The sequence below is a fragment of the Trachurus trachurus genome (genome assembly GCF_905171665.1).
Source record: "Trachurus trachurus genome assembly, chromosome: 10".
In the NCBI taxonomy this organism is placed as follows: Eukaryota; Metazoa; Chordata; class Actinopteri; order Carangiformes; family Carangidae; genus Trachurus; species Trachurus trachurus.
In genome coordinates this window covers 31,981,992-32,009,669 of record NC_139894.1, presented here as the reverse complement: position 1 = coordinate 32,009,669, position 27,678 = coordinate 31,981,992, and positions in this window count along the sequence as shown.

Sequence of the window (27,678 nt, the reverse complement as noted above, 5' to 3'; positions counted from 1 at the left end):
TTTTCAGCCAAGCGGGACGAGGGAGAGGATTGGCGTGGTCACCTCGGCGGAGCCGCGGCGTCTCTCCCGTGTGGACAGTAGGACAAACAAACTCTCTCACCACGCGTCAACTCACTCACTCACTCACACACACACACACACACGCACGCACGCACTGACTGTGCGCTCACGCACCCCCGCACACGCACATACACGCAGCTGGGACTCGGACTTAATGGACAGCGGGAGGGGGGAGGGCTTTCGGGTTCTGTTCTGTGTGTAATTGTTTATTATATGCCGCCTGTGATGGGCACGTTTTGAGTTCAGTGAAATACAGAGACTCAGACTAAGTAGCGACTTTGATTATTGCTTCCCTGGACGCACCAGTAGCGCGAGCCTAGATCCGCCTGCAGCAGGACGGCGTTGTGTCAGTTCCCCTTATATCCTTATTGTAAGGGAAATTGTTACAAACTGACATCAGAGTGTGTGATTGTAAATGGCGAGACTTTGTGTTTGTTTATTTATTAAGCTTCCACTGACTGTATCACATCTGTACACATGTCTTAAAACATGAAAAAAAAGCCTTGTCGGAATGGCGGGATGAAACTGTCGGAATGGCAGGACGTTTGCATGTCGGAATGGTGGTATGTCTGAATGGTGACATGTCTGAATAGTTGAATGTCGGAATGGCGGTATGTCGGAATGGCAGCATGTAACCCTCCATACCAAAAGCTGCCCCCCATTGCAATTTCAATTCTACATTTGAAGGAGACCATGGATGTATTATAATAAATCCATGAGTGAGACACTGTGAGCACACCACACACAAAGATTTACACTAGAATCTCATCCCCCAAGCCAGAAATCTCACGTGATCAAACATCATCTGTAGCCACACTGCTTTGTTATGCTATGTGCTCTCAGTCAGCTCACTTCTTTATTGGTTACATTCAATTTTAGTCACATTCCACTTTGCCCCCCACAAACAAGAGGACTTTTGATCAAAATGGTCACCATTGTCGGGGCCAACAATCTGACCCCCAGCCTATCTAACTGGTTCTATCTGTCATTTGAATGTTAATTAAAACATTTTGTGTTGTATTTGATTTTGTTCTTGAGTCACTTTGTGTTTAAAAAAAAAAAAAAAGGTGCTCAATTGACCAATCCCCATGATTCTGCTACTAGTCCGACATTAGTTTTGGGAAGTGTGGTTGTCAAGCTAGCTGTCAGGACTCTAACTGTTACAACATGTGTTGTTATGGTAGTTTCAGAGTGGAAACAGTAAGTGTATCAGTTTACCCCCTTGATTTCTCTGGTTTGTCTCAGTTTACCCCTGAACTGGGGTAAAGTGAGACACGAGACCACTTTTTTTAAAACAATCATATTTTCACTGTCCTTCGTCCTGAATACATTCTGATAATTTCCATTGCTAGGAAACATCCTGAATTAATGGGAAATGTGTACATTTTACTGATAAATCATTTTAGCTCGCTTAGAGGGGAGCAAATGTAAAAAGTGTCTCACTTTACCCCACTCTCCCCTAAAGATACAGTGTTCTTTAGAGGACCAGAAATTGGAATTTCTGAGGGCCTGGAACTTCATCCCCAAGCACCAGTAACACGAATAAATGTGAGAGACGCCATGGGCCTGGTGACGGTGGAGGACGACGTGGAGGAGGTAACATAATTTGCCATGCCTTTTTATCTATTAAGGTGGTGTGATGGTCTATGCCAGCAGTACTCATTGGCGGCCCCCTCAAATTGCAACCATAATTGGGGTTTTGGAGATGCCTGGGGACCCCATCTTCCTCGGGCTCCTCTTGGAGAATGGTGAAGATGTTTTCATTTCTGAAGCCCTGTAGAGGCCTTTTGACAGCCTCCTAGAAAAACAGAGATTAACTGTCAGTGTAGTCAAAGAAGGGAACAGGGTGGTTGAGGTCAAGTTAATTGATTAAAATGTCAAAGACATTGAATTATTTTTTTATTATGATAGTTTAGTTGTTACATTTACATTTTGTTATCCAAATCTGCAAAATGGCAGTGCAATTTTGGGTTTGTAAATGTTTTACTGTTCATATTATGTGAAATGAATGAAAATCAATGTGATTGGTGGCAGTGAGTGATTTCAGTTGGTCCTTACTCTAGAGCCTACATACACCCAAAAAACACATGTAAATGGTGGTGGGAGGTGGTGTGGAGAAAGGTGGGCCGAGTCTGATGCCAAGTGCGGTGGTGGTGGCAGCAAATAAAATCCTCGGACAGACAGGACACTGACCTCCTTCTGATGCTGCGGGTTTGTTGGGTTCGTCTGCAAGTAAATTAGTGTGAAATGATTCAGATGCGTTTCCAGTCCGCTGTCAACTGCTGCTCGTTAAATATGGTTAGCGTTAGCTTAGCTTTAGCTACTAGCCGCTCCCTATAGGCGTACCTGGCAACCAGTACAATTGAAGGTTGGAGCGAGAACTGGTGAGTGTGAGTGCGGGAGGAAGTAGCCAACACCTTGATGTGTTAACCCCCTCTTGGTGCTTAAGTTCTGTAACTCTGCTGTAGTTTGCTTTAATCTGGAAAAAAAACACTCTTTTGAAGAAGAAGCCTTAGTTTCACCATGTAATTCTTTTTCCCCATCCTGTTTGAATAGTTTTAGACCTCCCAGCTCTGTGAATAACTAATTCCTCTCCGACTCCTTCTCACAGCCATTCTGTCAGTGTGATTGGCACCGAGGACCAGGGCTGTTGGCAGCCTGTGACCAGCTCTGTTACAGTGTGATGCTGGGTAACCACTTGGCCCATTGTGACCTTGAGGGAGAGAGGGGCACAGGAGGGTAAAGAAACAGAGGTATAAATACATTGCTTTGAGCGTGTGTCTATATAGGACATCTGCGTTTGACTTTAAGGCAGTGACAAGTAGATCAGATGTGAACGCCAAGTTGAAATGAGTTTACCCCGTTGGTGAAAACACAGAGCTGGTGGTTTTAATGAATGTTAATATTTTATTATTATCAGCTAAACTGTTTCACAATTTTGGACCTTTTTATAACGGCACCTGAGGATTTCTGGCAGTGACGCTGTAAACATCAGAGGTGGTGTCTAATACCGTGATGGAGGGGATCAGATATCATACAACAGCTGTAGGGACTCTGGATATGAGCCAAGCTTTTCATACTGAAAATGGCAGGGAGGGGGGTGAACATGAACTGGTTGATTTAAATCTTGTGAAAGTGAACTTGGAGATACCCGATGTGACTTAATAACAGTCTGATAATGAAATGATTACACTATTCTGTGGAGAGCTCTGTTCTAATAAGTCATCTTATTTATAATTGGCTCATGTGTTTGACTATTAAAATTGAAGTTAATACATATTAGGCAATTAATTAAGCAATTTGTTCAGGTAGTTAGTGCAACCCTCTACATGCAGGTTGTGAACTGTTCATGAAAAGCTGTAAAATATACAGTACAATTATCACAATGCTCAAATTTGATTGCCAGAGGCCTTCCAAATTATTCTAATAATTTGCCAGCAGAAGACAGATTAAATAAGTGATCTACTAAACAATGGGGTCACATCCTAATGCTCATCCTAAGTCTGTGCCCAGTTAGTGTTAAATAATTGACATTTCAGATTTATGTTAGCATTATGAATCATTAAATAATCATTTTCTATAAACAGTGAGTATTGTTAAAGCTAAAATTGAGTAGTTTGGTCTGTTTTAACTCCACTTTTGTGGTGATGATTAGCACCTGATTCTGGGTTTGATTCTTTGGCCTGGGGGCTTTCTTGATGGAGCTTGTATGTTTGTCTGTATGAAGTTTGTCTCTATGTGTCAGCCCTATGATAGACTAGTGATCTGTAAAGTTTCAGGTGGAGGTTGTAACAAAAAAAAAAAAAAAAAAAAAGGAGAGATGCCACACAGGGGTTGCAAAACAAATTGTGGATTTCATTGGACACATCTTTAACCCTAACAAATCCAGCTCCTGGCTGAAAGTTACAAGAAGTGGGAGCTCCTGGGTCAGCCACGCAACAGGCCATCACACCCAAGAGTTCCCACCTAAGAGAAAGAAAAGACATCCCCTAAACAAAACCCAACTGTAAACTGGACCACCAGAGACCCCCAACTGAAACTCAAACAAGAGTGTACTAAAACAGGCAGAGACACCAACAAAACACAAAGGCTGGTGAGTCAAAGGAAGCCAAGCTGCTCTGTGTGTGTGTGAAAGAAACATCTACCACCTGTCTCCCAGCCCTTTTAAGGACCTCCACCAATCAACTCCCTCATCAGCTTCAGGTGTTTCACCTACCAAAGGAGGGAAAACAGCCAGAAAGGAGAGAGCACCGGAAAGAGAGAGAGCAACAGAACGGGGAGTGGCATGACACCCCCTAAGAAAAAAAAAGCAAATACCAGCAACATGGATTAAACAAATTAGCCAAGTTTTGGAAAGCAAAACTTAGAACAGATTAGGGAGAGTTCATTCAAGATTGTGGAAGGTTAGTTAGTTTATAGGCCAATATCATATTCCTATAGCAACATTGGCACTAATGTATAGGTACTTTTTTCTATGAGGTTTTTTTTTATGAGGTCCTAAGATTTTTTTTTGTTTTTGTGATGAGCCTACAGTACATCTGCAACTTCTTTGGTTTTATGGAGCTTCATAGTGAATGTCAGCCTATTGTTGAGCCTTCTGGCTTTTAACTACTCTTTTGTTTCACTCTCACTGCTCTCACAATGTTTAGGGAGCAACAGGTGCTTTAACAGGTGCTTTCACTGAAAAAGCAGGTGGTGTTCCAGCTCTATATCAAACAGCAGATAGACACCGGCAGTGGTGATCACAGTGGAGTATTTAGAGGAGTGAGAGTTGGGTTTTTCCAACAACACTAGGGACTAAAAGCAAAGCTGAAAGATATACAGATGTTACTGGTTCAAATTTGCGGACTTCACGCGTGGTCCACGCGAGACGGCACAAGACTCATGCATTTTTTTTCTTTGGCGAGACAAGAGGTTTTAATGAAAAGCCTCAATGTGCCAAAACAACCGCCAGGTGGCATCTGTGAGAACGGAGGACGACAGGCGGATGACTCAGTGATCTGTGCAGTAATCCACAGCTTAAACTCTAGGCTATTAAACTAGAACTAACTACTGTATACACTGCCTAAATCACAGAAACTATTGTAATATGATAAAGCCTGTCTTGCTTTATGACTTGATGATTATGTATCACATATCGCCGCGATTAGGAGTGGCGCTGTTCATGATACAGAATACAAGAGGATGAAAGGAGAACTAGCTGCAGACAGTAAATAATATAGTAGCCTAGTTTTTCAATGACAAAATGTAACGACGGCAGCTACAGTAGACTATAGCCCACGTCTCACTCTCTTTTTTCGGTCATCTGTCTCGTCATCTCCAAAATGTGTTTTTAAAATGAGCCAACTACAGTAGGCTACTGTGCAGTAGTGCCGCAGATTTCTCACTCCGCACCTTGTTTGAGAGTGCAGCTGGATGATTTCTTGTGAATGAACGGGTCTGTGTCACTTTGGGGCTGGGCGATAAAACATAGGATAAATAACTTTCCCTCGATAGAAGACGCGGCCGATACAAAGTGACACCGTCAGCCATGCAGCCGGCCTGGACTTTTTATTTTTAATTATGAAGGATCATCTGTGCAAGGCAAAGATGATAGCATCAACAAAACACGGCGTAACACACGCGGCTGTATGGGACAGGCTTTTATTTAATTCAGAACAAACCGCTTAGCAAAAATGGAAAATATAGTCTATAATAATTAATTGATCTGTTGTTTGGCCACTGTTTGAAAATAACCCGAATTATGAGCAAATAATCTGATCCAGAACAGCAGTCATAATCAGACTTCTTCTAAATAAACCTAAACATTAAATAACTGGGTCAGGTCGGACCATGGGGTTATTTTTTCTCTTCTTCTTCACAGGAGAAGAGGAGGTGCGCTGCGCTCACGGACGCGTTGATGTTTTGTGATTTATCTGCTGCCTTGACTCTGCCCTTTATACATGTGCGTTCAGATTAACAATAAGACAAGCCATGGTTGAGTTTATTGAGTTTTAGCTGCTCAATCTCATTGTTTCAAAGAAAAGGGATTGATTTTTATAACGAAATGAAACGAAAACAATATTATATTGATACATTGTTGTAAAAAAAAATCCAAAAGAAACGAAAATGAACTAAAGAAAATAACTTTCACACACACACACATTAAAACAGTGCGATTGGTTGAAAGCTGATAATTAGCCATGTGCTTATAAGCTGATTGGCCGAAACCAAGAACAAAGCCGCGTGAATGGCCAATCGCCATGTGTTAACATTTCCATATTCCGCACATTCTGTGACAAACTGTAAACTGTTTTCTTGTCTGTAACAACATCTATTGCACGTCTGTCCGTCCTGGGTGAGGGATCCCTCCTCTGTTGCTCACCCTGAGGTTTCTCCTGTTTTTCCCTGTTAAAAGGGTTTCCATGGAGTTTTTCCTCAGTCGATGTGAGGGTCTAAGGACAGAGGATGTTGCTACGATGCCATGTGAAGCCCTTTGAGACAAACTGTTTGTAAAAACGGGCTATACAAATAAAATTGCCTTGCCTTGCCTTGCCTTAACGGCCGACATGTAAATCAGCTGTTTCGATGGGCGTTATATGAATAGAGATGTTAATGTGGTACTTTGCACATAGCCTCCTCTTCTCCTGTGAAGAAGAAGAGAAAAAATAACCCCATGGTCCGACCTGACCCAGTTATTTAATGTTTAGGTTTATTTAGAAGAAGTCTGATTATGACTGCTGTTCTGGATCAGATTATTTGCTCATAATTCGGGTTATTTTCAAACAGTGGCCAAACAACAGATCAATTAATTATTATAGACTATATTTTCCATTTTTGCTAAGCGGTTTGTTCTGAATTAAATAAAAGCCTGTCCCATACAGCCGCGTGTGTTACGCCGTGTTTTGTTGATGCTATCATCTTTGCCTTGCGCAGATGATCCTTCATAATTAAAAATAAAAAGTCCAGGCCGGCTGCATGGCTGACGGTGTCACTTTGTATCGGCCGCGTCTTCTATCGAGGGAAAGTTATTTATCCTATGTTTTATCGCCCAGCCCCAAAGTGACACAGACCCGTTCATTCACAAGAAATCATCCAGCTGCACTCTCAAACAAGGTGCGGAGTGAGAAATCTGCGGCACTACTGCACAGTAGCCTACTGTAGTTGGCTCATTTTAAAAACACATTTTGGAGATGACGAGACAGATGACCGAAAAAAGAGAGTGAGACGTGGGCTATAGTCTACTGTAGCTGCCGTCGTTACATTTTGTCATTGAAAAACTAGGCTACTATATTATTTACTGTCTGCAGCTAGTTCTCCTTTCATCCTCTTGTATTCTGTATCATGAACAGCGCCACTCCTAATCGCGGCTATCAGGCTGTCAGCATTGTCCCCAAAACGTCTGAGCAGTATTTAGTACGGTGCTGCCACCTAGAGGAAAACAGTTGTGGTGAAAAGTCACGCGATCACGCGATCCTGCAGTGCAGGACAAACCCCGCAAATTTGAACCAGTAACATCTGTAGTGTCATAGGAATCAGGTTAACTGGGCCCAAAGGCTGAGTGTGAAGCACAAGGGACACTGGGAAACTCATAGCAGGTAACAAGACGCAGGTGTAAAACATGAGGGTGGAGCAGACAACAGCTGTGTCTCGGCTCAGGGGTCTCATTTATAAAACTGTGCGTGGGATCGTTACTAAAAGTGTACGTACGCCCAAAAGCCAAGTTTTGCGTGCGCCAGTAAATATTCAGACTTAAAAAACCCTGCGTACGCACACTTGCAAGCAAACTTCCCTTTATAAATCACAGAGTTCCTACAAGTGTGCGCAGCTGAATCCGCTTCACGTTCCACCCTGTACACGCCCTGTTTTAACCGTAGATGGTCAATGCAAACCACCACATGAATGTGATCTGCATGTCAATGAGCCTGACGTGCTGTTGTTCTGTCGGTGTTGTGAATTAGCTGCAGGTGTGAAAGTGGCGACGTGACGTGTTGCTGCAGCTGTTAACGGCGTCAGCGGCTCAGAGCGCACGCGGTGTTGTTTTGGTGCACTGCCCTCTCACATGCTGGACCCGGTTCGGCACATAGTTACAACAATGACAACAGTTCTAATCTGAAACGAGTTATTAACCATTCGTCTCCCTCTCCCTCCTTTCTCCTCCAGCGGTGCTGTAGTGCAGAATTACGCACGGGGCTCACCGCTGTATTATTTACAGTAATTAGACTGATCGATAAAACTTTGAATAATTAGCGGAATCAGTTACATTCTGAGGAATGATCAAACATGACACTTCTCTTGATAGCAAGAAAACAGAATGTAACAATTGTGCGAACGATTACTGGATTTTTTTCCCCAGGGTTTGAGATTTAATTGACTCGATCATATGTTCACAGTATCATAGGAACATATAGTTATTTACACCATGTATTTATCCCATGCAGCCGCGCCTCCTCTCCTCCTCCTGCGCTCTGGGAGTGGACAATATGATGGAGAGGGGAGCGTGCCTATGTTCCCACAGCCCTATGTTCCCACAGCCCTATGTTCCCACGGCCCTATGTTCCCACAGTTCTAAGGTTTTCCTCAAAATTAGGCCCTATGTTCCCACTGGACTCTCTCTACCTATCTGGACTCTATCTATCTGGCCTGTCTAGCCTCTACCGGGTCTTTTTACTAAACTTAACCAACTCTTTTCTTCATTGCCTAAACCCAACCAATGGTGGGACCAAAGGGCTGTGGGAACATAGGGCCTAATTTTCAGTGACAACAAAAGTTAGAAATGTGGGAACATAGGGCTGAGGGAACATAGGGCTGTGGGAACATAGGAATGACCCCATGGAGAGATGGTGGTGATTAAATATAGAGAAGGAATTTTGATTTGGAATTTTAAGTTAGATTCTAAGAAGATGTTTCTGAAACACCAGTCCGATGCAAAATAAGGGCGCTCTTGAATTAAATCACCGTGGCAACATGGATCTAACGCATACGGGTTGAAATTAAATGTGTGACGGCCGATAATAAAAACATAATCGTTCTTCTCAATCATCATTTCCTGAGTCTGACTTCAGTTCACCACCACACCGTCTGTGTCGCCAATTCCCCTTTTCCTCCAAACCATGCGTACGCATGGCTCAGAGTTTGCTTAGAGCTGCGCACATTCTCCCGTCAAGTTTGTTTTTTATAGATCACAACCTTGGCGTGGAAAGTCACGTACGCCACTTTCAGGCCCGTTTTGTGCGTACACAACGGTTATAAATGAGACCCCAGGGGCCTCATTTATCAAAGAGGGTGTAAAACTGCTACAAAATTTTTGCTTACGGCGAAAAGATGAAGATGGCGTACACCCAAAATATTACACCTATCAAACTGTGCGTACGGACAACTCTCCGCAATAAATCACACCGGACCCAAGAATGGTGCACACGTGAACACACCTCTTACTCCGCCCCCGGAACGCCTATATACAACTATATATGGTCAGCACGTGCATATTTAATTAGCCATGTGCGCTCTGTGGAGCAGCAACAAAGTGACAACAAAGTGACAACGAGGCGGGCGGAGGACGGGGGGAAAAGCGGAACTTCTCTAAAAGCAGATACACGGCGATATCGGGCAATAAATCAGTCAGTCAATGATCTTGCATTTTAATAAGCTACATTAAAAACAAAAACCTCCCAAATCTCAACAAAAGGGAGCAGAAAGAAGAATAATCTTATGTAATCTGCCCCTTTATCCCAGAAAATCTTCTTTTTTTTCTTTTCTTTTTTTACCTAGATGTTAAAACAATGTAGCCTAAAGCAGGACGATAGTTACCATTACTTTGAACGCCTTTCCACTACACAGTTACAGCTCTACTGGACTCGGTTTAGGTCATTTTCCATTACAGCTGAGTCCTTCACAGTTCCTCCTCAGGGCCGCGTTGTCTCGCTCTTTTTTCTCTCCTCTCCTCAGCTTCAAACACACGTGCACCTCGTTAACTCAGGTGACAGAATAATAACAGTCTCAGTAGCTGCAGATCAGTTTGCGCTGCTGCCAATGTGTTTTTAAACTTGGATGGTTTGATCCTTGTCGGACGTCACACATAGCCTAATCAAAAAAGTAAAATCCTCAATCCGCTCTGTTTATCAATTAACATAGAGCCTAGTGTTACTATAGAGCAGGTTCGATTGCCAGCATCAACGGTCCACCACTACCACTAGCCGACTTACTTCAAAAAATCCTCTGTGCTCTTCTAAATGTACTCTGCGCTCCTCCCTCCCTCTCACACTGCAGTTCTCTGACTCAGCAACGGTGTCGCCAATTCCTCCTGTTCCTCAAAAAAAGGTGTAAATCACGGTACGCCAGGGTCAAAATGGGTGTAAATATCCACACTTTTTCCCGTCAGGTTTTGGTTTGATAAATCCCAAATTTGGCGGAGAAAAGTGCGTACGCACAAAACGGGGGAAAAAGGGTGGAAAAAAAGGTGTATCCACAATGATAAATGAGGCCCCAGGTCTTTGGTGGATACATTTGGAGATTGAATGTATCACAGTAGCACAGCCTGAAGTCCCATTATGATGGTTACTTCAAATGCAGCCTTCATGTCCCTATTTTTAAAGGATACAACTGTTGGATATTTTGCAGGCCAACCTTTCCAACAAAACATTTTGGTCTTCTTGAGAATAATTCCACAGAAATGGCGGTGGTCGAGGAAATGTGAACTAAAATATTTCTAAATAACATTTTGTATCTCTTTTTCTATCTATTCAGGCCTTGTCCACAGTCCACACAGAAACGGAGCTTCAGCCTGAATGATCTTTTTCTTTTTTGTTTTGAAAAATCATTTAAAGAAATATTTGCGTGTACATGGATCCACTGAAAACGACTCAAAACACTGTAGTACCTGACCTGTGGGGAGCTTGTGTGGCGCTGTAATGCTGCCACACATAACACCGACAACAGAGAAGAAGACAGAAAGCTTCCCCGCTGTATTCAAACTCCAAACATTAGGTTGATTAAATGTTGACTGGGAGTCGTGTCAGTGCAAATATGACGATCGATGGTGATTGAACGGGTGCGATTCAGCTGCAGTGTCCAAGGACCCAACAGTTGGCGGCCATTGTTGTTGTTATGTACGTCCATAGACTGTAACATGTAGCGGTGTGGCTCAGGTTACAGGTTGACATCATCGTTTCACAAAAGATAAGTTTTGGATGACTACATGAAAATGCTGGTATTTTGAGATTTTCTCACTATGGGACCTGTTTCCAAAAAATACCATTTCTTCCCTACTAAACAACTGTTTCCGTCTAGACGAAACACCAAAACAATAATAACTAGAAAATTTCCTCTATGGAAATTTTGAAAGGCCCACGGGGCTACTGCCGGTTTTGCCATCTCTGTCAACATGGGAATCAAACCCACGATCTTAAGGTCAAGACAGAGCTGATCAGACAGACACATGATCATCTTTCTATAAGCACTGATATGGAGGAGCTGTAATCACATTAGGTTAACTGTGTGTGTGTGTGTGTGTGTGTGTGTGTGTGTGTGTGTGTGTGTGTGTGTGTGTGTGTGTGTGTGTGTGTGTGTGTGTGTGTGTAACTGTAATCACATGAAGCTGGTTCTAGAGTCTGTGTGTGTGTGTGACTATGAGCTGCATCCTGTGTCAGTCTGATTTAGCTGTGTCTGTGTTTATAAACATTTAAACGAGCGCCAGGTGGATTGTTTATGAAGTTAACGAGCTCTGGCCTGAGGATCAGAGGTTACCACGGCGTGACGGCGATAGGGGCCCCCCCAGGCTGAGACAGACAGAAACGTGGAGAAAATGAGCGATTTTCTGCCTCTGCACCGGTCTCACATTTAGGCTTAGCGTGAGAAAACGGTAACTCCTATCAGAACAAAACATAGATCACATTGCTCTAAGGACTTACTGAAAATGTTGGTACGATTTGGTGTTTCTACAGTAAATATTTTGGCGACGCTGGCAGTTTTAAAACATCAGGCTGTTCTGCTTCTCTCAGAAAATATTTGTATTGGAGTCAATGAGGAGCAGAGACAGACGTGGCCGCACTAAGAGGCTCCGAGTTTAAATTCTGTAAGTCTCTCTGATATTTTGAGCAGATAATGAGTGACAGAACAAGTTTGTCTTACAAATTCTGAAAAAATTATGTGTGTAGAGTGTAAATTGTGGCCGTTTGGAGTTTGGAAAGAGAAAAAATCTGGAGTTTTTCAGGCATCTCTCCCACTCTAACCGATGATGTCACGTGCTCTGACACGAACATTCCGTGCAATACACAACCATTATAATCTCATAATTTCTCCAAAAATGATCATGGTCATTGAACAGGGACTGATCAAAAACGATATGACCTATCAAAACGTGGAGTAATACACCAATACACAAGACTTGTGTCTACTGTTTAAAGTTTAAATGGAGTCTCTAGGTGAAAGTATGCCTGAGCAGTAGACGTTTGTTAAACTCCAATGATTGGTCTTTTTCGCTCTTTTTTTCCCGCCCGTCCCATTGACTTCTATGCAAAATTTTGGACACAAGTACCAGATCAAACTGGTACGACTTCACAGGTCGGAAAAACACGAGTTACGGGTTGCCTTGAACGCACCATAACGTCTTGTCAGCCGATGGAGTTAGCAGCCCCCGCCCTCGTCATGGATCTATTGGTCCTCGTCCCTACGTCACCACATTCACGCGCATCCCTTGGCTGCACACACAGCCCTTCATGCCGTTCTCTCTCCTCATTGGATAAAACTTGTAGGATACGAGAAAAGTTTTCTCCTTGGCTCAGAGCAGAGCAGAGGGACTGGGAGACCTGTGTTTCGGTCCAAACACTCTATGTAAGTGATTGCTGTCGGAAGATATAACTATTTAAGACTTATATTAACACAATTGATGAATGAATGAATGAATGAATGAATGAATGAATGAAACCTGTATCCGTGTGGATGGGCTCTAAGTGTGTTTTTTTTCTGTGTAGTAATTGAAGTTCTTTGTAAATGTGATGTTTGTGGAGAGTAATTACCTGAATGAGCTGCAGCTGTTAAGGTTGCTATAGGCAACAGGAGCCACACCTTAGGTAAGCCCAGGAACACTCTGTTTTGCGTATTTCATAATTAACATTTGATGTGTTCTGTTTGTATTATTAAATCTTGGGGTTAGTTGTGTAGACTATTTTTGAATTTCAAACAGTGTAGGCCACTATGCCACTGTTTAATTAACAGATCAACATCAATATTTTATTCCTGTGTAGATTTTTCCTCATTATTTTATTCATTCATCAATTTAAAAAAAAACCTTTTTTATATGGTTTTGAGTTGCTCTCTTTGCCACAGGGCTTTTACTTATTTCTTCTTTACTCCAATAACATGCTATATATTTAATATGTACTTGTTTTAATTTATCTAATTTGTGTGTGTGTGTGTGTGTGTGTTAGTACGTCTCTTATGTATTGAGCACTGAGGAATTTTCAGTGAATGCTCGAACTGATTACCAATGAATGTCGTGACTGTAAACGCTTTCTGCTCTTTCCGTTGTGTTTGTGTGTGCACTTGTGGGAAACACGGTCTCATCAATCAGTGTTTTCCATGTATTAAACAAAGGTTAAATGCAGTACAGATTGACGTGACCTTCTAAAGCTAACTCCTATGACTTTAGGAGTGCAGAACTTAAATCAAACTGTCTTCTTCCAACCTCATTGATGACCCTGTGGCAGAGGAGCAATAGTCTTGACTCACCTTCATCATACCCTCATTGTTTTCCCAGGGTTTGCAGTTTGACATGGCTGAGTCTTTTGTTTTACCCTTTTGCTGACCTTTTCGTAGAACTTCTAATTACAGTCCTTCATTTAGATATTCACTATGGTGCTATGCCTCTGTAATCATTTGACTTGACTAACAAAACCTAAGAAGCCCATTCTCAAACAGTATGCAGACTATGGTTAGTAAAAGCAATTATTTTTAGTTTTTGCTTGTAAGGGTTTTGTCTCTAAAAAGTTCTGTTTCGTGTGAGGTGTCCAAAGGTTTCAGACTTAAATTTAGGGTGTCAATTACCTTGCAGAGACATCACATCTAAAGCCAAAACTGCATATGTGCACATAGCCAGACCCAAGCTAAATTTAATGTGAGTATGTAAATGTAACCCTGAACTAATATTATAAACTTAAATTCTATGATTGGTGAAAATTAGCATATAAAAGGTTGATGTTATATAGTTAAAAAAAATTTTAAATGTCCCACATTTTTCACTTTTCCGATCTAAATATCCTAAATGTGTTGTTTTAAGTACCAATAAATCATCTCAATATGTGACCCGCTCTGGCGAAATGAGTCGGAAGTCGCAACGTTCTATTTTTAGATAATCAGCTGATAAGGTGGAAAATCAATAAAAACTCAAAAAAAAATTTTTTTGCTAATTTCAAAGAAATGACATTCAAAAACAATCTCCCAAAGTTTCATAGTCCAGATAATTGAGGAAAGGCACGTAAATGACGATTAAAGTTGACTTACAACTTTTAACCCTCTAGAGAGGAGCACAACATTAGCAGGCTAAATAACTTATGAACCTGATAGGGACGAGCTGTAAACTGCATCTGAATCGTGAGATTCTCCGCTTTCCGAGGGTCCCTGAATGGTGCATTTGTGACAACAAGGGTAGCCATGTGTAATCACGTAGTACGGGACCAGATGCTCAGCTGAGCGGTAGCAGCGATGCTAAACCGAGCGTTAGCATCGATGCTAAACCGAACGTAGTAGCATGCTAACGCTTGCAGATGTTTTACAAAACATGAAATATCTTCTGAACTGTTTATGATAGAGACGAGCTGTAAACAGCATCTGAATAGTTACATTCTGCTTTCCGAGGGTCATTGAACGGTGCCTCTACAAGGTTTGTGTAATCACATGGTACAGAACAGACGCCAGATTCACGGAAGGCATTAAACCAGAGACGTTCTAAATTGTTTGAATGCAATTTTCTCAGGTTTTCAATCAAAAGCAGTGAGTGGAAAACCATAAATAAAATCGCCATATCTTAAAAACTATCCAATGTATGACTTTGACTAGGGTATCATTTTAAAGCTTATTTTCTCATCTTTCCATTGATACCAAAATCTCAATTTTGAAATTTGGGTCACTCCGACTCATTTTGCTGGATCAGGTCACATATGATTTTACATCTCAAGTTTTTCTACGCCCTGACCTCTAGTATCAACAGGTGCAGGTGAACTGCATGGTGAGTCTAGGTGGGCGAGGCTCGGGGCATCTGCCTGATGACATCACAAATTTATAGAAGTCCTCATGGCTTATTTTAGGTTGCAGTTTCTGAATGCAGGCCATGTGCATTACTCTGTGGACTGAGCACTTTGATACTTTCACAGTATGAATACAGAACCTAGCCCTGCTCTATAATCCAGAAATACATGGAAATATCACTTTATCCAATAGTGGACCTTTAATTTTTTTTTTTTTACATTGTAGATTCTTTAGCTGATTTTAGCCTGTCCAAACATGTGTTAAAGTATGTAGGTGCAAGGCTTAGAATTGTGATATTGTACAAAGAGCATGTTGTGAAATGTCTGTGTGGATTAAAAAAAAAATCACTAGCCAGTGGTAGTATCAAAGCAGAAAGTGTAGCACTCATTCTTCCTAACACTCAGAGATGAATGAACTGAGTGTTATACAGGCGCCATTCAATATTTTTTATTTATAACATAAGTAATTCTAGTCATGAGGGTTTTAAGATGTGTACAAATAGCACAGCAGTCATCAACTGAAGATACTGAGCCTGATATCACCAATTCAAGTCTTAGTGACATTTCTGTGTTGGTGAGCCATTAAAAGGTGCACAAAGTAAACTACTGCAGTCTTTAAAGAAAAGATGAATGGAAGAGAGGGACAAAAAGAGAGAGAGAGAGAGATCATGCTCGGTCAAAATAAGAGTCACCCTGAGGTAAAGCCACGCGCAGAGAGAAAGAGAGAGAGAGAGAGGAGGAGGAGTGAGCTTTTGAAGGCTGGATAGATTGCTTTGAGGTGAGGATTGAAGAGAAGATGGCTTTTAGCTGTGAGGCAGGCTGCCCAAGAGGTCTGCCCCAGAATCAGGCTGTCTGAACTCAACTGTCAGCCAGTGAGGGATTACAGCGGGCCGGGTCAAGGTGAACACACACAAGGTGTATAACAAGGTGTGGCTTAAAGCTATATAATAAAAACACTGACGACGTAAATAATATTAAAACAGTAAATGTAACACCATTTTGCCCTGTTTAGAACATGCACACAATATAATCCACTATGTGTAGAGAAGTGCACATTTTAGACAGCAAGTTTCATCCATATTTTTGCAAGGCACCACTAGTGTCCAGTCGCATCTATTGAGCTAGACCATCATGCATTGCTGTCATATGAAAATGCTGCAAACATGCAAGGCACGGACATTCGGCTCTGATGTGATTTTATTAACCACTGAGAGTGCCTGCTGGGCATAATATTCCTCAGATGATTTCACTTTACAGTTGCTCAGATTTTACAAATTATCATTAATTATTATGTTTTTTGTTATTTGAAAACTGCAAAAACTGACAAGTACAGAAACAGATAACTAGACATGTGCTATGATCATGAGAAAAATTACAATACATTTTTTAATTGCATTTCGTGAGCTTAGAATTCTAAGGTTCTATCTCCATTTTTTTCAAAATTGAGTTTTTTGCATAATATCATCCATTAGTGGTCTGTTAATGCCTGTGTGGTGTTATTTTTAAATTTTCAACATTTTTTTAATTAGTTATTCATAAAATAAAAAGGTTCTATCAACCAAAACACAAGCCAAGTTGGAACTTTGATGCTCAATATCTCGGAACCACCCAAAACGGAGATAGAACCCTATAATTCTAAGCTCACGATTTCATGAATAAGGCTTCCTCTTTCCTGTTGAAAGCATGTTATTTTTTTTTCATCTATGAAATGGCCCAAAATGATACTAAATTATTTGAAAAGAGTGTGGTTATTATAGGATTTGCAGTTAGGGCCACCTTGTACAGGTGTCAGAGTAGCTTTGTCCATCATGAAGCCAGGGCATGAGCAGCCCAAATATCAGATCCATACAGGACTGATGCAAAGTTTGGCTGAATGTAGTGACTAAACATTTGTCAAATTTCAACTTTGACGCCCAGGAAATCAAGTTTGAACTGGAATCGATTTGCAGTTGATGTGGAGCAAGAAGAGCACCTAGAAACATTGAAACAGAGCTGATCAAACAGAAGGAAATATCACACAGGAGTTGTCTCACTGATGCATAGCAACCACTTAATGACCAAATATTTTCATTCTGTCACAGACCACGCAAACATACCAATTACCAGAGACTTGGAGCAATGCCAGAAGGGTTGGTGAGTTCACAGCCACCCACTGCTGCATGCTGCAGAGGCTTTGCCAGACCACTCTTTTCTAAATACTTTAAAATAAAGGCTACAAGAAAGGCTACTTGGTGGTTTAATGCGAATGAGATGCATGTTGGGGCCTTCTCAACCCCGGATAGGTCAGCTGGGCAAGAGTGTATAATGGTATGAGACCCAAAACACTCACTAATAGGGATATTTCAACATGTAGGCAAATTGGCCCATTGCCATAATCCCTATAGTTTTAGGAGTAGGTTCATTACCTTTAATTGTCGGTGCAAGCTTTTTTTTAGATCTGCGGGGAAGAGACGTGAGCTCTGCACGACGCGCGGTATTTCCGGGCTTTCCCTCATCAGACTTATCAAATACACAATCCAATGATGCTAAGCTATGAAATAATAATGGAATGAGTTGTTTTCGAGGTAAATACGTAACCGGAACCACATTTCAGACACGACTGCTCGGCAGAGTGACTTCAAAAAAGTATTTCCGAGTATTTGTTTCATGTATCATAATTTTACGGTATTATGTCATAGCGTGGTGAATGTGCAGGTCACAGCTTGTCCACGAGAGCGTTTTGGAGTCGTTGGATTGTGTATTTAGTTTGTTGAGGGAAACGTACAGTAGAAATACCATGAGCCTCTGTTGCGTTAGCTGAACAGCTCGCGCGTCTCTGCACCGCTGATCTAAAAACAGCTTGCACCGACAATTCAAGATAATGAACCTATACTCCTAAAACTATAGGGATTATTTGAACATCCTTGCATCCGAGCATGAAGTAATAAAGAAGCAGGACAGGCAGAATGCACATCATCAAACCAACAGGAAGGAGATTTGTTTTGTTGGGGTCAGATAATTGAGCCGTGAAGTCCGACTGATATGTGCAGAAGGAAAATTACAAAACAACAAATAAGTCAGTCTGAAGAGGAGATGAGGCGTAGACGGAGGGAAAGAGCTCTGAGACGAGATCAGGAGACAGTTAATCTGAGCAGCTTCAAAGCTGGTCTGTCTGTGGCTGCTTATTGGAATGAGCAAATGAAGGAGAAGAAACGGCTGAAAGAGAAACAACGAGGAGGAAGAGACACACACACACACACACACACAGGCCTTGTTAAAGAGCTGCACAGGAGCTCAGAATAAAGACTTTCAAAAAGGCAGAGTTAAAGAAAAAGTGGCCTATATGAAATATTGGTGGGAGGATATCTCCAACAGAAACCTCCACAGGGGAAAGAAAGAAGAGGGAGATGAACTGAACGTGGTGGAGAGAGAAATAAAACATGCTCAGTCAGATCAAGAGCGAAAAAAAAAGCAGCAGCCTCATAAAAATGACCGAGCAGAAAAGTTCAGAAAGCGCCAATTGTGATGGATGAATTAGCAATCACAAATAAAACTGTCAGAGGAAGTGGCTCAGCAAGATGCTACAACGGCAAAGCAGTGGAAGCAGAATGAGGAGGGTGGGAGTGTGTGTGTGTGTGTGTGTGGGGGGGGGGGGTCCTGCTCTCAAGTCTATTGCTTCTGATGGAGAGCAAAACAAAAACAAAAAACACAGCAAAAAACCTGGAACTGGATTCGAGCCCAGACAAACTCTGTGTTCTTATAGAAACAACATGTAACACTTAACTTCACATATCTTCTGAGCATTTCGTTTGACAACTTCTATGTCACCCTGATGGCTGGAGAAACATGCCTGTGCTGAGTATCTGAAAAAAAAGAAGTAAGAAGAGCATGACTTTGTTGTGAAGGATGTAGGACAGGCTGCTGAGAGGGAGAAGAAACGTAAAAAGGCCTAACTAAAATGTTTCACATCTTTTAGCTGCAGGAGAGCACAGTGTCCATGTGGAGGGGGAGAATCCTCAGTACGACTGCCAAACCACTTGGAAAACCTCTGCCTGGACTTGAAACTGACCAAATCCATTTTATGCAGCAGCACCTCAGAGTGCAACAGTCTGCAGCTCGGCACCAGAGGTGAAGTCCCCAAGTGTCAATAGCAGGACAAAGAGATATACTGCAATGTCAATGTCAATACGCCTCTTTACAGTACCTTGGATCCCCATTAGCACTAATGTGTTGGGGTCCAACACACCCACAATACAATATTCAATAACATTCAATAGACACAAAAAACAGTAGTTTACGTGCAATAGTTAAAGGGATAGTTCAACATTTTGGAAAACTGGCAGACTGCTTGCTGGAAAACTTCCCCTGACAGGAACATGCATCAGCTGTTTTGCATCAATTTACTCTCATAACGTTGTGTCATTATCTCATAGCGTGGTGAATGTACAGGTCACAACTTGTCCACCAGAGCGTTTTGGAGTTGTATGATTGTGTATTTGATGAGTTTGATGAGGGAAACCAAGAAATCCCATTAGCCGCCGTAGTGTACCTCTGAGCAGCTCACGGCTCTGCTCTGCCATTCTAAAAATAGCTTGCACCGACAATTTAAGGTAACGAACCTACTGCTAAGACTATAGGGATTATGGCAATGGGCCAATTTGCCAAAATGTTGCACTATCCCTTTAAGACTAAGATAAATTGTTAAAATCTACAAATTAACAGTATTTTACATTTAATAATGGATTTGTCTAGTGTTGTTACTTATAATTACTTGATGTTTTTTGTTAATGTTGTGTGACCTTATTTATTACTGTCACATTCACTGAGCCCGAATGTCTGGTGACACAGCATCAGATGCTGTGAATGTCCTGTAAACCCTCGTTAGGTCACATGTATGTTAAGATTATTCATGTGGTTAATATTGATTTTGGTACGTTTAGTTGATTTCAGTAAAATACAAAAATAAAATCATTTGTAAAGGTCATTTTAGGTAGAAATTTATTTTTTATTTTTCCTCTAAGCAGATGACTTTTTTTTGCTCTTCATACCATGTGTCCTTGTGCCTCACTCCTTTAGTCCCAGACGTCACAACATGGTCCTGCACTGGGTTACTTATCTAAAAATGCTTTTAATGTAGGGAGCAGAATGTCCCCTCAGGTCCTCTGGCACTGGCCTTTCAGTTTGTCTGAAGTGCAGGACAAAAACCTGTAGTGAGGCAGCTTTTAGCTCCTGTGCTCTGAGCTGTTGGAACAGCTGGCCTGAGGATCTTTGGGAAGGAAAATGTTGACTTTAATGAATGTAAACCTAAAGTCTATCTTTCCTGACATGCCCTGTAGAGTGCAATGAGTACCACTTTAATTGCCTTGCCTATGCTGTCAATTTTGTATTACGTTTTTAGAACATTACACATTGAATTCTACATGTGAATGAATAAGTCACATTAAATTTCAAGTTCCTCATTTTATCAGTCACATCTACATTATTTGTTGTTGTACATTGGTGAAGGGTGCTGCATAGGCAATAAAAATTAACAGATGGATTGACTTGAAACTGAATCAGAGTTGGTACAGGTGCATCCTTATAAATTCAAAAGAAAAAAACACACCTGCAAAGGTTTCTTGGGCATTTAAATGGTCTGGTTCAGTAGGCTTCACTATCACAGTGAAGACTGCTGTCCTCTGTGATATTCTAATTTATTGAGATGCACCTGTACTTTCTGAGATCTTTCAAAAACTATTTTCCGGCTTTTTATGCCTTTATTTTGGCAGGATAGCTAGAGAAAGACAGGAAATGAGAGAGCAAGAGGGGGAATGACACACAGTAAAGGGCAGTCGGCTGGAATCAAACTCGCTGCAGCGAGGACTGTACTGTAGCCTCTGATGGTGCCTGTTCTACCAAGCGAGCTACCACAAGACTTGACTTAAAAAGAGCATTAAAACAGAATCCTTCATTTCAAAAGGTATTTAAAAAAAAATCATATATTATGGAGCAAATCCTGTTTTACCGGTGTATATATATCAGTGGCGGCTGGTGACTGAAAAAATTAGGGAGGACAGGAGGAACACCAGTCCACGGCCTCATTTTATTTTATAGCACTACTTCTCCCTACTTTATTATATTCAATGAAAATTAAACAGTAAAACAATGTCTTACAAGATTTCTTAAAAACAACATAATTTTATTAAATCTTACTGTTTTCAGATTAACACAGGCCTAATGAAAAAGACAGAGCCATGATCTTGGATGTGGGATGTAAAAAAAAAAAAAAAGCAGGCCAGTGTTCAACACCTGTAAATGCCACAGTGGGGATTTACACCCTCTGATTTAAAAAGGAAAAACAAAAACCATGAAAATCTGTAATTATTAATAACAAAACAAAGTGTTCCACTCAAATTACATACATATTTGGCTTTTACCTCTTAGATATAGCTATGCTTTTACCTGAGCTGATGGCGGAGAAAAAAAAAAAAAGTCCGGTCGTGTCTTTGTTTACCCTCCAGCTGCCCAGGTCACGTAACTGAAAACTATTAACAATCTTTCTGACTGCTTCTCTCTGATATCTCCTAACAGTTTATCCAGAAATCTGCTGATATTTCCTTTCAAATCGATGCCAATATCTCTGAAAACTCCGTATTTCTTGTGCTAGGAGCAGCATAAGCAGCACGGCTGGGAGTGAAAGTTTGGCGCACATAGCAACAGTAACCAAGGGGGGTTGGAGAACTGTCATTGGACCAACCTGCTGTCAATCTTGTGTTCTGATTGCTGATTGGTACAGAAGAGCCTCCTCCGTCATGACGTCATTTTACGTGTCTTAGCCAATCACAGGTCAGGATGAAGACATCCTAAATGCATTGAGTCAATGGAAGAAGATCCCGCCCCGAGGCCAGTTAGGGAAGTAAAAATCTTGCCACCTCCGTAGAGCCCCCACCTTCCTGCTCCCTGCTCCTCACACAGCCTGCTCTGTCTCCTGAGCCTGCTGGCGGCGCAGTTGAGCCGTTTTAAGTGGATTTTCTTCCAAAAAACAAACTTTTTTTATGATAAAATACATATATAATATTTTATAAATTATACTGAGATTTGGTAATGATTTATTTCAACCAGTTACTCTTTCTTAAATAAAAAATAAATTTTCCTTTTGCCTCTCAAAAATAGAGGAGGACCAACCTCCTCTGCCTCAATGGACCAGCCTCCTCTGATATATATATTATGGGGGACATTTACAGGCCATGATGTGAAAGATTCTAGGTTAAAATGCATGTTCCACATAGCCTATATGGCAAAGGATCACTGACAACTTTCTCAGGCTTTTAATTTGAAAGTTTCCCTTTTTTAAAGTGTGAGGTGTGTTAGACAACTTAAAGGGAGGCAGTGTCAGGGGGAAAAAAAGAGCTGGTTAACACTTTGCGATGCATGTGGCAAAATGGACTGATTTCTAGTAGCTGCTAGGGAGGAGAGAGAGTCTGGGCTGAGAAGGAAACGGAGGAGGAATGATCTACATTCCTTTCAACAGCGCATTCCCACATCAACCACCTATGTACATCAAAGACCTGGCACAACGCAAATCTCTTTACTTGTGTCAGACAAACACAGTTGTCATTTTCCTGTCCAACACACAGGCTGTTTAAATAACAATGAGACACACTGTGGGCTGAAGTCAGTGGCACAGTATTTCACTATTATATGGGTAATATGGGAATACATACGTGGGTGCACAATGGGTATACACTCTGCCTTTTTACACAGTCAGAGCACACGTGTGCGTGGAACCTTACAATTACAACCTGAAAAGGTTGTAAATTCTTCATGACATATTAAGAACAGGGCTTACTTTATTAATCCCTAAAGGAAAATTCATTGTTCATTTGTTCAGTGGTTGGAGACATCTACGATGCACAAGTCTCTGCAGAGAAGTGCTAGGCTATATCTTACTACCTGGTAAATCACATGGATTTGTCCACACCTCTATAACGGTATGAAGCTTTAGAGCTCAACCCTTCCTTTCCCCTCAAACACATGATAAGGAAGCAAAATCAGATTTTTGAGAGCAAAATCGACAGTTCACCAACTTTCAATGGATTTTCATAATGGTGATGGATTGTGCTCACTTTTGAATTGCCCAAAAACACACACTATGAAACATCCAAATACCTCCATACTGCTCGTCCATACTGACCCAAGTGTCCTGAAGCGGCGACATGAAAAAGTTGTTGTTGTAGTAGTATCTCCCAGTGGTTGTGCGAATGGTTTACAACAACGCGCATTGAACATCTTGCAGCAAATCTCGCGCATGCGCACAAACATCAACAGAGCCACTGGGAGCTACTAGTGGCGTTGAGTAGAAAATTGGTGAATCATCAATTTTGGGTGAAGTATCCCTTTAAAGCAGAACCATGCAAGTCGGCCGGAAATAGCTTGCTCCTTCGTTGGTTTCTCTTTTTTTCCCTCTCCGGAGCTCCCCCACAGTTCTGGGAGGCACATGTCACTGTCGTAAAAAAAAAAAAAAAAAAAAAACTCGCCGCCACCACCTCCTCCACCCCCTACACGTGCTTGTGTTTACTGCTGAAGGTAGAGATTGGTGTTTGCTAAGCCCTGCTAACACGGAGCTAATGCTAACACGGAGCTAACGCTAATACGGCCACACACAGACAAAGACACAAAGACACAGACATACACACACACATGAATAAAGGTTCCAAAACACTACGGCGTGTGTGTGTGTGTCATGATGTAGCTTATAAAAGATCCATGGTGTGTGTGTGTGTGTCTGTGTTAGCTCCGTGTAGCCACAAGCCGAACTTCCCACAAACATTTCATGTTTCCGTGGTTTCCTCCGACTTTCCGAACTCAAACCAATCACGATTCATGACATGCATGACGTCATCTGCGTTCTTATCTCGTACTGCCGTAAGGCGGTTTCTCGCGATACTTCTATCCATTGACGAGATTTGGGACACCGAGACGGAGGACTGATCTTGCAAGTGCAGTTTTCAGCCAGTGGGGGGGGGGGTTGGCGCATTGGCCTAGACCCCATTCACCTCATAATAGGTCACTCAACCATCACAGTGTCTCTGAGCCACAATAATTACAGCCCAAATCCTGCATAGTTCTGCTTTAACTGTGACATGTTCAATGACTATTTGATCAAAATAAAATTGCACAAAAAAGGCCTTACATGAGGAACTGTGTTCAAAGACTGTGTTCTGTAGTCCGTAGATGATTTTTTGAAAAATAACACCATTGGATTTGTTGATGAAAAGTTTCTTTCAGCCTCTGGTGACTCCACCTTGTCTCTTGTTGTTACTGTGAGCATCCCAGTCCGCCACGAACCTTTCCATTAACCTCAGCACAACATCAAACACTCCCTGCCTGGCCAACACTTTACTTCATTTAGAGATACACCCGGCAGCCAACCCCCGAGGTAAGTGACCAGCAGCCTTAAACAGAGGCTCCTCTGTGTAAAAAGCAGCTGAACCCCACCTCCGACCTCTGAACAGAAACGTTCCAGGGCGCCTGAAAGAAGGAGAACATCGCTGTGCTTTAACAAGTGATCAGAGCGCCGCCAGTCCTAACTCTGCATTTCCCTCTCTTGTCTCTCACTGAGGTGTCTGCTGTGATTGATGAAGTAACTTTGACCCTCCACTGGATTCTCAAAGCCCCACTTCCCCTCTAGCTGTGGGCAACTTCCCTTCTGCCTTTCTCTGTCTCTCAGTTCTTTCTTTGACTCCCCCCCTCCCCTCCTCTCTCTCTTCCTTTGGCTGTGGGGTGACATTTATTTCTGTTTGTCACTTCAGTTTTCTCTCACTCTGGCTCGGGGCGATGCCTCTCCCTCGGTCCCTCTTTTTTTCCCCCCTCCAATCTCCTCTCTCATATCGGTCAAGGGTGACAACTCCCTCTCTCTTTATGCCCTTCTCTTCCTCCCTCGTGTGACTGTGCATCATGTCTTTTTTGTAGATTTAACATCCTTAAAACAATACGGCCGCATGCTCTGTCAACACTGAGTCACCACTGATGTTAACCCTCAGGATGGAAGAGCGCAAAGGACAATATTGTCACTAGGACACTCAACATTGCAGAAAAAAGATGTATTTATTCTCCCATTTCATGTATTATTTGATTTCCATCTGTCCCAACTGTGATTTTTTTCCAATAATTTTAATGAAGTAGTTTTGGTTGCCTAATTTTAGGTGGAGCCTGAAGGCAGCAGAGCAGGGATTAGACAAAGAGGACGCTCTTTCTTCGCAAAACAATGCTAAGATTACATCACGCTCAAATCTTGTGGGATTCTTTAGGTGGAACCACTACTTGGCTCAGATGAAACCATAAACTTATTTTCAATGATATTCATTATTTTTTTATAGTTTCCACATTATCAGAAGTTTTTTTTTTTTTTTTTTTTAAGTTTAGTTTATTTCGGTCTTGACATGTCACCTCATAAATAGGCTACCACACCTGGACAAGATCATTAAAAACAAAAAGTAACAAAACAGAAAGTAGGCCTACATGAATCAAAGTAAACAATGAGTAAATAAATAAGTGACCCGTTCTATCAAAATGAGTCGGAAGTCGCAACGTTCTATTTTTAGATAATCAGCTGATAACGTGGAAAACCCATAGAAAATCAAAAAAAATTTTTTACCCTAATTTCAAAGCAATGACATTCAAAAACAATCTCCCAAAGTTTCACAGTCCAGATAATTGAGAAAAGGCACGTAAATGATGATTAAAGTTGACCTACAACTTAAACCCTCTGAAAATGAGTGTTGCTTCGGTGCAAAACATGAAATATCTTCTGAACCGTTCGTGATAGAGACGAGCTGTAAACTGCATCTGAATCGCGGGATTCTCCGCTTTCCGAGGGTCATTGAATGTTGCATCTATGACGAGCAGGGACGGGTACAGAAACAGATGCTAAACCGAGTAGCATCGACGCTAACAGAGCGCAGCATCGACACTAACAGAGCGTAGCATCGATGCTAATTCGAACGTAGCATCGATGCTAACCCGAACGTACACGCTTGCACATGTTTTACAAAATGTCAACAAAACATGACAACTTCTGAACCGTTTATGATAGAAACGAGCTGTAAAAAGCATCTGAATTGTGAGACTCTCTGCTTTCCGAGGGTCATTGAATGCTGCATCTATGACAACAAGGGACCGTATAGGGTGCGTGTAATCACGTGACACAGGAACAGATGCCACAGTCACTGGCAAAAACTTTAACTGCTATTTTCTCAGGTTTTAGAACAGAATAAGAGAGTAGGAGATCGTAATTCATATGGCCACATCTCGAAAACCATCAAATGTATGACTCTGACTAGGGTATCATTTTAAAGCTTATTTTCTAATCTTTCCATTGATACCAAAATCTCAACTTTGAAATTTGGGTCACTGTGACTCATTTCGATGGATCGGGTCACATAAAGTGCAAGGAGTTACATTTTGCCAATTGCTATGTTCTCTGACCAGTTCAGTAGAAATGCTGCAAGCTCAGCATCGAACTTTTTCATTTATTCACCAAAATATGTCTTCACTAAGCAGTATCATTGTTGACTCTTATTTTAGTCCTAAGCCCGGGCCGCGGTGGGTGAATCTCTTGGTAAGACTGGTGAGTCCACAGCCACAACACAAATGATGAGTCATGTTTTGATGAGTCATGTTTTCCTGCTACTTGTTGGGTGGTCGTGGCCACTACACCATCTATCTATCTATCTATCTATCTATCTATCTATCTATCTATCTATCTATCTATCTATCTATCTATCTATCTATTGTTACCATGGTAACGTTGATTTTAGGTTTGAGTTAGAAGGCGTCACTTCTTTTCATTTTTTGCCACCTTCCACAATAGGTCAGCATATGTGACCCGATCCATCAAAATGAGTCACAGTGACCCAAATTTCAAAGTTGAGATTTTGGTATCAATGGAAAGATTAGAAAATAAGCTTTAAAATGATACCCTAGTCAGAGTCATACATTTGATGGTTTTCTAGATGTGGCCATTTGAATTACGATCTCCTACTCTCTTATTCTGTTCTAAAACCTGAGAAAATAGCAGTTAAAGTTTTTGCCAGTGACTCTGGCATCTGTTCCTGTACCACGTGATTACACGCACCCTATACGGTACCTTGTTGTCATAGAGGCAGCATTCAATGACCCTCGGAAAGCAGGGAATCTCACAATTCAGATGCTTTTTACAGCTCGTCTCTATCATAAACGGTTCAGAAGTTGTCATGTTTTGTTGACATTTTGTAAAACATGTGCAAGCGTGTACGTTCGGGTTAGCATCGATGCTACGTTCGGTTTAGCATTGATGCTACGCTCTGTTAGCGTCGATGCTACTCGGTTTAGCATCTGTTTCTGTATCCGTCCCTTCTCGTCATAGAGGTAACATTCAATGACCGTCGGAAAGCGGAGA